Raw genomic sequence first — 9133 nt, 5'->3', positions numbered from 1 at the left:
AGTACAATCAAAGGAATCGAATGTAAAAGCAATGAATCCAAAAAGAAACCCCCTCGATGGTCATGCTGATGGTCTTGTGGAGAGTCCTCTACTCGTCGCAAGGGATCCTTTGTCCGGCCTAGGATACACCTCGCCGAATCGATGCCGACGAAAGCTCTCCCAATAATCTTCTTCCAAACGACACGTGATGTCGGAGCCATAGAACCTCTCCAAAAACCTAGCCAATACCCCTCAAAACCCTAGCCGAAGCCCTCTCTCAAGTTGGGGAAAAGATGGAGAAAAGAATACCAAAATCGGGGCTGAATCGGCTTTAAATAGGGCTGGAATCGGGTGACTCCATGGGCGGGGATGGTACACGCGCCCGTGCGAAATTTCCACACGGCCGTGGATAATTTCCACACGCCCGTGTGGATTCTCTGTTTCTCTGGTTTCTCAGCCGGTTGTGAACAGTGCTGCTACAGTGCGCTGCTACAGTCTTTGACTCGAATAACTTCCCAATTCCATATTTTCATCGGGGTAACGCAAATGGGCACATGTTTATGTCGTGAATCACTTGCTTCTTCAATGATATACTGTTGGTGGAGCTCTCGTTATTATATGCATAAATCGGAATGCCCGAGTGTGACTGCCTTTGTGCCCCTCCAAATGGATGTGCTCACTCGAATGCGAGGAGGTTGGCACACACTCTATCATCTCACACCTTAGCAAGATTTCCTCCAAAATAGGTGCATTATGGTCCACATTGGCCTATTTCCTTCATACTCGGCCTCACAACCCTACCTGCTTAAAAGTAACATAAAAACACACATATTAGTCTAAAAACCTAAGAAAAGTAATGCTCAACATAAGAAATGAACACTTCGCATTCATATCGCACAAGCACTTATCATTGATCAATGCCTAAATGTACGTATTTTAGACGTATTGATCTTGTATTATTTGTGTATATCTTAATGAATTGATGCCCGTTTAAGTATAAATTTGTTCTTTTGGTGTTGCAAATCATAAATGTGCCGAATGTAGCTCAAAAATGCAAATAGGACGAATTCGATACCAAAATGGCATTTTTGGGGTGTTAGCACTGTAGTAGGCTTTCGGTTGTGAGCTTCAAGGGGTCCATGCGCCCGCATGGGTTCCTGTAAGGTTTGCTTGGTGAAATGGCAGTGAGCTTCATAGGCTCCATGCGCCCGCATGGACCCTGTATGGACCTGACGGATATATTTTGGACTGAACTTTTAGGGCAAAAGAGGGGAGGTTTTGAGAGATAACTTTTTGGGGAGTTCTTGGAGCCGACTTCCACAAGTTCAGAGGAGGCAAGATCACGCGTTTTGGAGCTGGGGGATTAAAGGTAGAAGCTTAGTTTAACTAGATGTTTCAAGGCTTGTTATGAGCCCATTGTTGGGTTGTTATCATCTTAGTTATGGCTCAAAAGTTTCTAAGTATTGGTAACAGACGTTTCAAGGCTTGTTATGCTCACCACAGCCTTACCACGTATTTGGCCAGGCTATGCCAGACCTCTGGAAGACCTAGAGACATAGCATGCTCAGTGTAATGGCTATGACTAATCACCATGGTCGTCACAAGGGCATTATGAGCCTGTGACAATTTCACATGAATTTTCACGAAAACAAATCTCTTTGGGCTTGCATCACAACGGGTGTATAACTATTATACCATGCCTGTTGTGATAGAAATAGTGAAAAACTAAGAACTCTCCCTATGTAAAATGGCATGAAAATAATTTCTAATAATAATACTATACTTTACAACCAAATTTCACTCATAGAATTCAATAGAGATGAGTCAACTTCACACCATTAAATTAAGTATGACATTTTTTTCAATCACTTAGATGAAAAAACAAAAACTAAAAATAAACGAACTAATACATAAAAACTACTTGGGTTGTGATAAGTGCTTGTGTGATAAGAATGCAAGTGTTCTTTCCTTATAATGAGCATTACTTATATCAGGTATTAGCGCTAATACATGTGCATTTGTGTTACTTTCATGCATATAGGGTTGTGAAGCCGAATGTTAAAGAAAGACGCCCATGTAGATTGTGAACGCACTATTTGGAGAAAATCTTGAGAAGGGTCAAACGCAAAGACATAAATCAGGTTCAAGATGCGAGAATGTGTGCCAACCTCCATGTATTCAAGCTAGCACAATGGTTTGGAGGGGCACTAAGGTAGTCATATTCGAATATCTTGGCTTGTGCATTGATAGCAAGATCTTCACTAATGAGGCCGGTTATTGAAAAAAGCAAAGAAATCTATGACGTAAACGTGTGCCCATTGATGTTACATCAATGAAAACATGGATTCGTTAGTGTTCCGGACCGGTATTGAAGTAGGTACTGTAGCAAACAACTGCAGCAAATTATTTTAACAGATACTGTTCACAGCCGGCCGAAAAAAGATAATTCCAGAGAATTCACATGGGCTTGTTTAAATTATCCATGTTGTGCAGAAATTCTACAGGCCCGTGTTGGAAATTCACAAGGGTGTGTGGATGCCCGATTCCAGTACAATTTTAGCCGTGATTCAGCCATGATTTCGGGATTCTTTTCTCTATTTTTTTCGCAAACTTGAGAGGAGACTGTGGCTAGGGTTTTGAGAGGTATTGGCAGGATTTCTGGAGAGATTTTTTGGCTTTGACATCGTGCTCCACTTGAAAGAAGGTTATTGGGAGCGCTTTCATCGGCACCGATCTGGCGAGATGTGTCCTTGGCCGGACAAGGGGACCTTTGGAGGACATGAGGCTTCTCAACAAGACCATCGTCACAACTATCGAGAGGAATTTTCTATGGATTACTTATTTCTATATTCGATTTCATTGTTGATCGTAACTAGCTCCATGGAATGCTAAACTGCCTAGTGGGTACTTAGATTTGTGAACCCTAGGATGTATTTGTTTCATTAAACCTTCTATTATGCTTTCATTAATTGATATTTTATTTAATTTCCAATATTGAATGTTTGATTGCTTGAATCCATCCTTAGAGTGACACTAGGGCTGAGAGTTCATATTGGTAACCCTTATGAGTGAGTGACACACAGCGAGGGTTAGACAAAGCTCGATTGGAGAGGGTTGAGAGGGTGAGTCGAGAGGTAGTAGAGCCTCCCCTTTCCCCTCTGATGTGATTTATCCTACCTCCAATTCCTTGAGTTCTTTGCGGTCATAGTAGAGTGAATGGGTTAAGAATGACCATCTGCTGGGGCTTAGTTGGCGAGGTAACAGTGTGAAGCGTTGAAGTGATTTTAGCATGTAGGGCTTAATTGTGATTATGGACCTCTCACCTAGACCAAAGGGTTAGGCCTATATCTAGGAAGAGCGTTTATCACTTGGAATCCCTAGAACTCCATGCAATTCTATCCGAGTACGAGGTGTTGAGATTGTCCGATTTCTCCTCCGGGATATGGTATAGAGTTAGTCACGGTTGACCTTAGATTTGGGACAGTGTATTGAAGAATTTCCATGACGCATTAATGCTTTAGTTAAGAGGTATAATAGTCGGTTTTGCAATTGAAACGATTGTCCTAGGCGGAACAATATCTGAGTACCCCATTTATATCGGTTGCCTTATCTCTCACTTACTTGTGCTTTTCTTTCTTGCTTTTTTTATTCTTGTTTACATTACATCTTGTCAACACAATCATTACTCATCTTCACTTGGTTAAGAAACATTTTACATATTTTTACACCTGACATCATCTTTTGCTATCATCATTATGATTTGTTCTTCTTTTTTTAGTATAGGTCAAGGTTATGACCCAAGGGAACCCTTCAATATTAATTGAAGGAGATCCCAAACTCGAACATACACTATGAAGAAAAGGGAAAGAACCTGTGCAAGAACCGTCAAATATAACTGAAGTGGAAGTTGAAGGATCTGACAACATGGCTGAGTAAAATGAACAGCAGAGAACATTATCTGATTATGCCAGACCATTAGTACTGGCGACACAATCTACCATTATGTGACCACTGATTACCGCTCTGAACTTTGAGCTGAAATCAGCATTCATCTAGATGATTCAGCAGTTAGCGTAGTTCAATGGTTTGGCCGATGAGGATCAAAACAACCACATAGAGGACTTCTTGGAAGTTTGTGATATGATGAAGATTAACTGTGTATCAGATGATTCTATTAGATTGAGGGCTTTCCCATTTTCTCTCAAGGGAAGAGCCAAGTAGTGGCTTCATTCCTTGCCAAAAGCATCCATCACGATTTGGAATTAGAGGGTCGAAGATTTTCTTGCTAGATACTTCCTCTGGGGAAGTTAGCCAAGCTTTGCAATGAGATATTGTCATTCATGAAGATGGAATTGGAATCATTGTTTGAGACATGGGAGCGTTTCAAGGAACTTTTGTGGAGATGCCCACAACAGGCATTTCCCGAATGGATGATCATTCAAACTTTCTATAATGGTTTGAATCCGATTACAAGGGAACTGCTTGATACCGCCATGGGAGGTACAATGGGGAGTAAAACCCTGAAAGAAGCCCGATAGTTAGTAGAAGACATGGCCATGAACAGTTATCATTGGAATGCACGGGAAAGGAAAAGGTGGTCGGGCTCCATGAAATAGATACAGTCACTTATTTGGTAGCCCAAGTGGAATCATTGAGTAAGAAGTTAGACCTTATAACATCGAATAGAGTGGCGGCCATGACTACTTGCACCGAGTGTGGCGGAGGACATGCTTCCTCCGATTGCCCGATCTCTATTGATGATGTATCTTCGGTGGAGAAAGTCAACTTTGTGGTAATGCAATGAGGAACCAAGGTAATCCATATAGCAATACCTACAATCAGGGTTAGAAGAATTATCCCAACTTTTCGTGGAGTAGCCAAGGACAACCAAAGGCCATGGCACCACCAGGTTTCCAACAACAACAAGCCCCAAACATGGAAAATAGAGTGATCGGCTTGTAGCCCGAATGACCAACTTAGAGAAAGCCTTGACTAGATTTGTGCAAATCATCGGATACACGGTTCCAATTGGTCAAGGCTACACTTCGTAACCACACCGTTTCATTACATAACCTAGAAAATCAAATGGGGACAAATAGCGAAGTCTCTATCGAAAAGACCAGAGGGAAGCTTGCCAAGCAATACTGAGACAAATCCATGAGAGCATGTGAAGGCGATCAGATTGAGAAGTGGTCGTGAGGTTGAAGGTAGGCTTCCAAGTGAGAAGACCAATGTTAAAGCACTGGAGGTCGTAGAGGTTCAGATCAGAGCAACCAAGGAGAAGGAGGTGGCACCCCCACCTTACAAGCCAAGAATCCCTTATCCTTCAAGATTGAAGAACGACTAAGTGGATGAGCAGTACAAGAAGTTTCTGAGTTTGATTAGGCAAACTACATATAAACATTCCCTTTGTTGAGGCATAATCCCAAACGCCGATGTATGCTAAGTTCTTAAAAGATTTGTTGACCAACAAAAGGAAATTAGAGGAGAGTGCCTCTATGATTCTAGATGCATCTTGCTCGGCGGTCTTGCAAAAGAATATGCCAAACGAGAAGAAAGACCGAGGAAGCTTCATCATTCCATGCAACATTGGCAACTTGGGTGAAGAAATGGCATTGGCAGACTCAAGGGCCAGTATTAACGTCATCCCATATTCCTTCTTTCATAAGCTAGGCTTGGGAGAGCCTAGGCCCACTCGGATGATATTGCAATTAGCAAAATCAAACAGTGAGACATCCGATGGGCATCATTGAAGATGTGCTTGTCAAAGTTGACAAGTATATATTTCCTGTAGATTTCCTGGTGTTGGATGTCAATGAGGATGCGGATGTTCATTTGATACTTAGGAGGCCATTTCTTGCGCACTTCAAAGGCATTGATCAACATGGACGGCGGGGAGTTGACACTGAGGGTTGGAGATGATAAGCTCACATACCGCCTCACTGAAGCCATGCGATATTCTCTTGACTTTGATGATACTCTTTACTCTCTTGAGAATAATGATGAGATAATTGATGAATATATGTAGGAAATGTTCAATCGGACCCATACAAGGGGTTGCTAGACTAAGAAGTGGAGAACGAAGAAGTGCTAATGCTTGGTCTAAAGGAAGCAGTACCATCTACTCCGGGGATCATGAAGAAGGTACTCTGGAAGATGAAGTGGGCAAGGAGATGTCATAGAAACCCCCCAACCCTGTTGGGGATGTGCGCGAACCAAAAATGTTGGGTGGACCTTTGCTAGGCGGTACCAAGCCCAATAACTCTCCCTCTATCCTCAAGAGACTTTGCTCATCATGCTTTCAAGTCATGGGTAAGAGGAAAACCTTCATCTATGAGCCCCTATAAGGTAAGACAAGGTACGTTAAGCTTAGTGACGTTAAACAAGCGCTTCTTGGGAAGACAACCCAAGTTTTTACTGTTTTCCAAGTTCTTAGATTAGAGTTTGCATGAATAATGATGAGTGTTGGTGTCTTGATTGTTAAATTTTCTTGCTGTGATTTTTCTTGCATAGTTTTGATGTCATCGTGTGTTTTATTGTGTTTTGGAGAGAATTTTGGTCGTTTGAGCTTATTTTTTGTGTTTTCTCTGGGTAAAGTTGCTTTGTAAGGCAGCCTTTGAGTTTATTTATATGTTCAAGAATTTTCTGTAGAGCCTGAAGTGTTTTCGAAGTGTTTAGAGAAAACACATGCCCGTGTAGAATTTTTGGACGAGTGTGCATTTTCATTCAGAGCTCATCAAGAGAGTGCACAGTGGCGTGGACTCACCCCTGTGACGACCTTGTCACGGTCCACGCCCGTGGGGAATTTCCGCACAGGCGTATGTTTTCTTGCAGAGACTTACAAATCTATCCCGAGAAAACACAGGGGCGTAGACTCGTCCCTATGGATGACTCTCCCATAAACACACGGGCGTGGGTAATTATCACACGCCCGGTGTGCATCTCTGTAGAGAGTTTCTCCTCCATCCCTAGAAGACATAGGGGCGTACGTCTGCCCCTGTAAACTGCCCAGTAAGAATCCACAGCCGTGTGTAATTTCCATACGAGCGTGTGAAACACTTTGAGCGTGTGAAACACTTCGAGCGTGTAAAACAAGGGCGTGCGTCTGCCCCTGTTGGTCGGGCGCACGGGCGTGGGTAATTTCTACACGGCCCGTGTGGTTGTACAGAAAGTTAAGAGGTGCGAATTCCTTTTAAAGTCTCATCATTTCTCTTCATTCCCAAACTCCTAATTCGTCTGAGAGGACATTTGTTCTCTTTCCAGACCTCGTACCACCATTTTAGAGGGATTTCCCCTAGGTTTTTCGGCTGATTCAAAGTATTTACAGTTCAACTCGTTGGTAAGCCCTATTTCCTTTTTTTCTTCATCAATTCTTGGTTTTAATTGATGGAACTGGTTAATGTTGCTTCGTTTCCATAATTAGAAGGGTTATGCATTCTTAGAACGAAGTTAGAATCGATAAAACGGTGTATTTTTGGCTTTGTGAGGTGCGGCCATGCGGATTTCACGCCCCGTCGATCCACATGGGCGTGTTGAAAATCCACACGACCGTGCCGATTTTTGTAGTAATACTTTATGATTTGTTTGATCAATTTTCGTTCAAATTTTGCAGTTATGGCATCTCGGTTGAAGAAGCAAGCTGATAAGTGGCCGCGTGAGTCAAATCTTGAAACCTGAAAGAATAAGATTTGTTATTCTTGAGCATCAAGTGTGTTTTAACCGGTTATTGAGGTTTAGATTTGGACAATCTCGCCTCCTAGACCCTAGTATACTGTGGGATATACAGCAGGGGGATGAGCTTAGATAATGTTGAGGATCTTATTTCAGTGGGTGGTTGGAGGTAGCTACTATTGATTAAGGAGCCAGCTATTCGTGCACTTACTCTTGAGGTCTTATCATCATTTGAGTTTGACAGATCTTACACGAGATTCGACGGCTTTGATGCCATTCAATTTAGAGCATTTGAACATCACCGTAGCATGAGCATTTCTCTGTTTTCTGTCCGGCTTGGCTTGTATGAGGAGGAATTTATAGATACTGAGGAGTATGCCTTACCTATAGATTATCATAGAGCATTGACCCCGCAGAGACCGTATAGAGCATTATATGGTCAGGGCCAATATGAGCCAGGGGTATCCAACGCCATGTGCCTTTCTCTACATGCTTACCGGTATTTACAAAATATTCTGAGTAGGTCGGTGAATGGCCTTGGTGATAGCACTTGTGTTTTGAGATGGCAGGAGCTGTTGTACTTATACTCGATGATCCAGAGCACACCGATTCATCTAGGGTACATTGTCGCAGAGTATGTACGACATCAGTGCCCCTACATTACGAGACTTGTTATGCCTATGGGTCTTCTAGAAGCAATTCGTGGGGCCGAGAAGATGAGTATACCTGCCCTCCTGAGCTTGGAGATGATGAGATTGATGGGTATATGGTCCGCAGGGTCCAATCAGGTGTATATGCTCTAATTACTCCTGCCCCAGAGGTAGCAGAGGAAAAGGATGATCTGGCTGAGGGTTCCCAGCATGCCCCGGAGCCTCAGCTGACGATGATGGAAACCGAGGCACCTCCTCCAGCAGAGGACCCATCCCTAGTATGCATGTTTTCCCCATCTCGAGCCTATGATCATTTTGAGAGGCTCGAGAGTGCGGTGGGGGTGCTACGGACTGAGATCACCTAGGTTAGTGCGACACAGGCTGCACAGTATGCCGCGTTTATGGTGCGTTTCGACACTCTCCAGCAGATTTTAGAGCGAGACATTGGGTCATCATATGTTCTGCAACCGAGGACCCCTTCGGCCCCACCAGCCTCACCATCACCCTATCCACCAGCATCTTTTGATTATCCTACAGCAGCAGCAGCAGAGCCGACATCGGGCAACACTGACATTTGATGCATTCTTTAATTTCTTTTTACTTTACTTTATTTTGTATTATTGTTAGACTTGCACTACCCAGAAAGAATTTTCCTTCTAAGTATGTCTTTTATTTTTGTTTCGTTGTCTCATGTTGTATTCATTTCTCTATCTTTTATTTACTTGAGTTGTTTTTGTTTTATTGAGCCTAACTGAACCCCCTCGTGTATGCGTGCAGATGATCTTGTCAGTATCAAAATTGAGAACTAGCCATGGACAAGACCGAGGTGCTTT

General features: G+C 42.8%; 1 non-coding gene across 1 annotated transcript; it reads right to left on the bottom strand.

The window, feature by feature from the left end:
- Positions 1 to 4292: 4292 nt before the first annotated feature.
- Positions 4293 to 4398, bottom strand: LOC120268617. The gene has a single exon (XR_005538975.1). It is a non-coding gene; the product is annotated as a small nucleolar RNA R71 (small nucleolar RNA).
- Positions 4399 to 9133: the final 4735 nt, after the last annotated feature.

This window comes from Dioscorea cayenensis, chromosome 1, assembly GCF_009730915.1.
Source record: "Dioscorea cayenensis subsp. rotundata cultivar TDr96_F1 chromosome 1, TDr96_F1_v2_PseudoChromosome.rev07_lg8_w22 25.fasta, whole genome shotgun sequence".
Taxonomy (NCBI): domain Eukaryota; kingdom Viridiplantae; phylum Streptophyta; class Magnoliopsida; order Dioscoreales; family Dioscoreaceae; genus Dioscorea; species Dioscorea cayenensis.
This window is presented reverse-complemented; position numbering and strand designations above follow the sequence as displayed.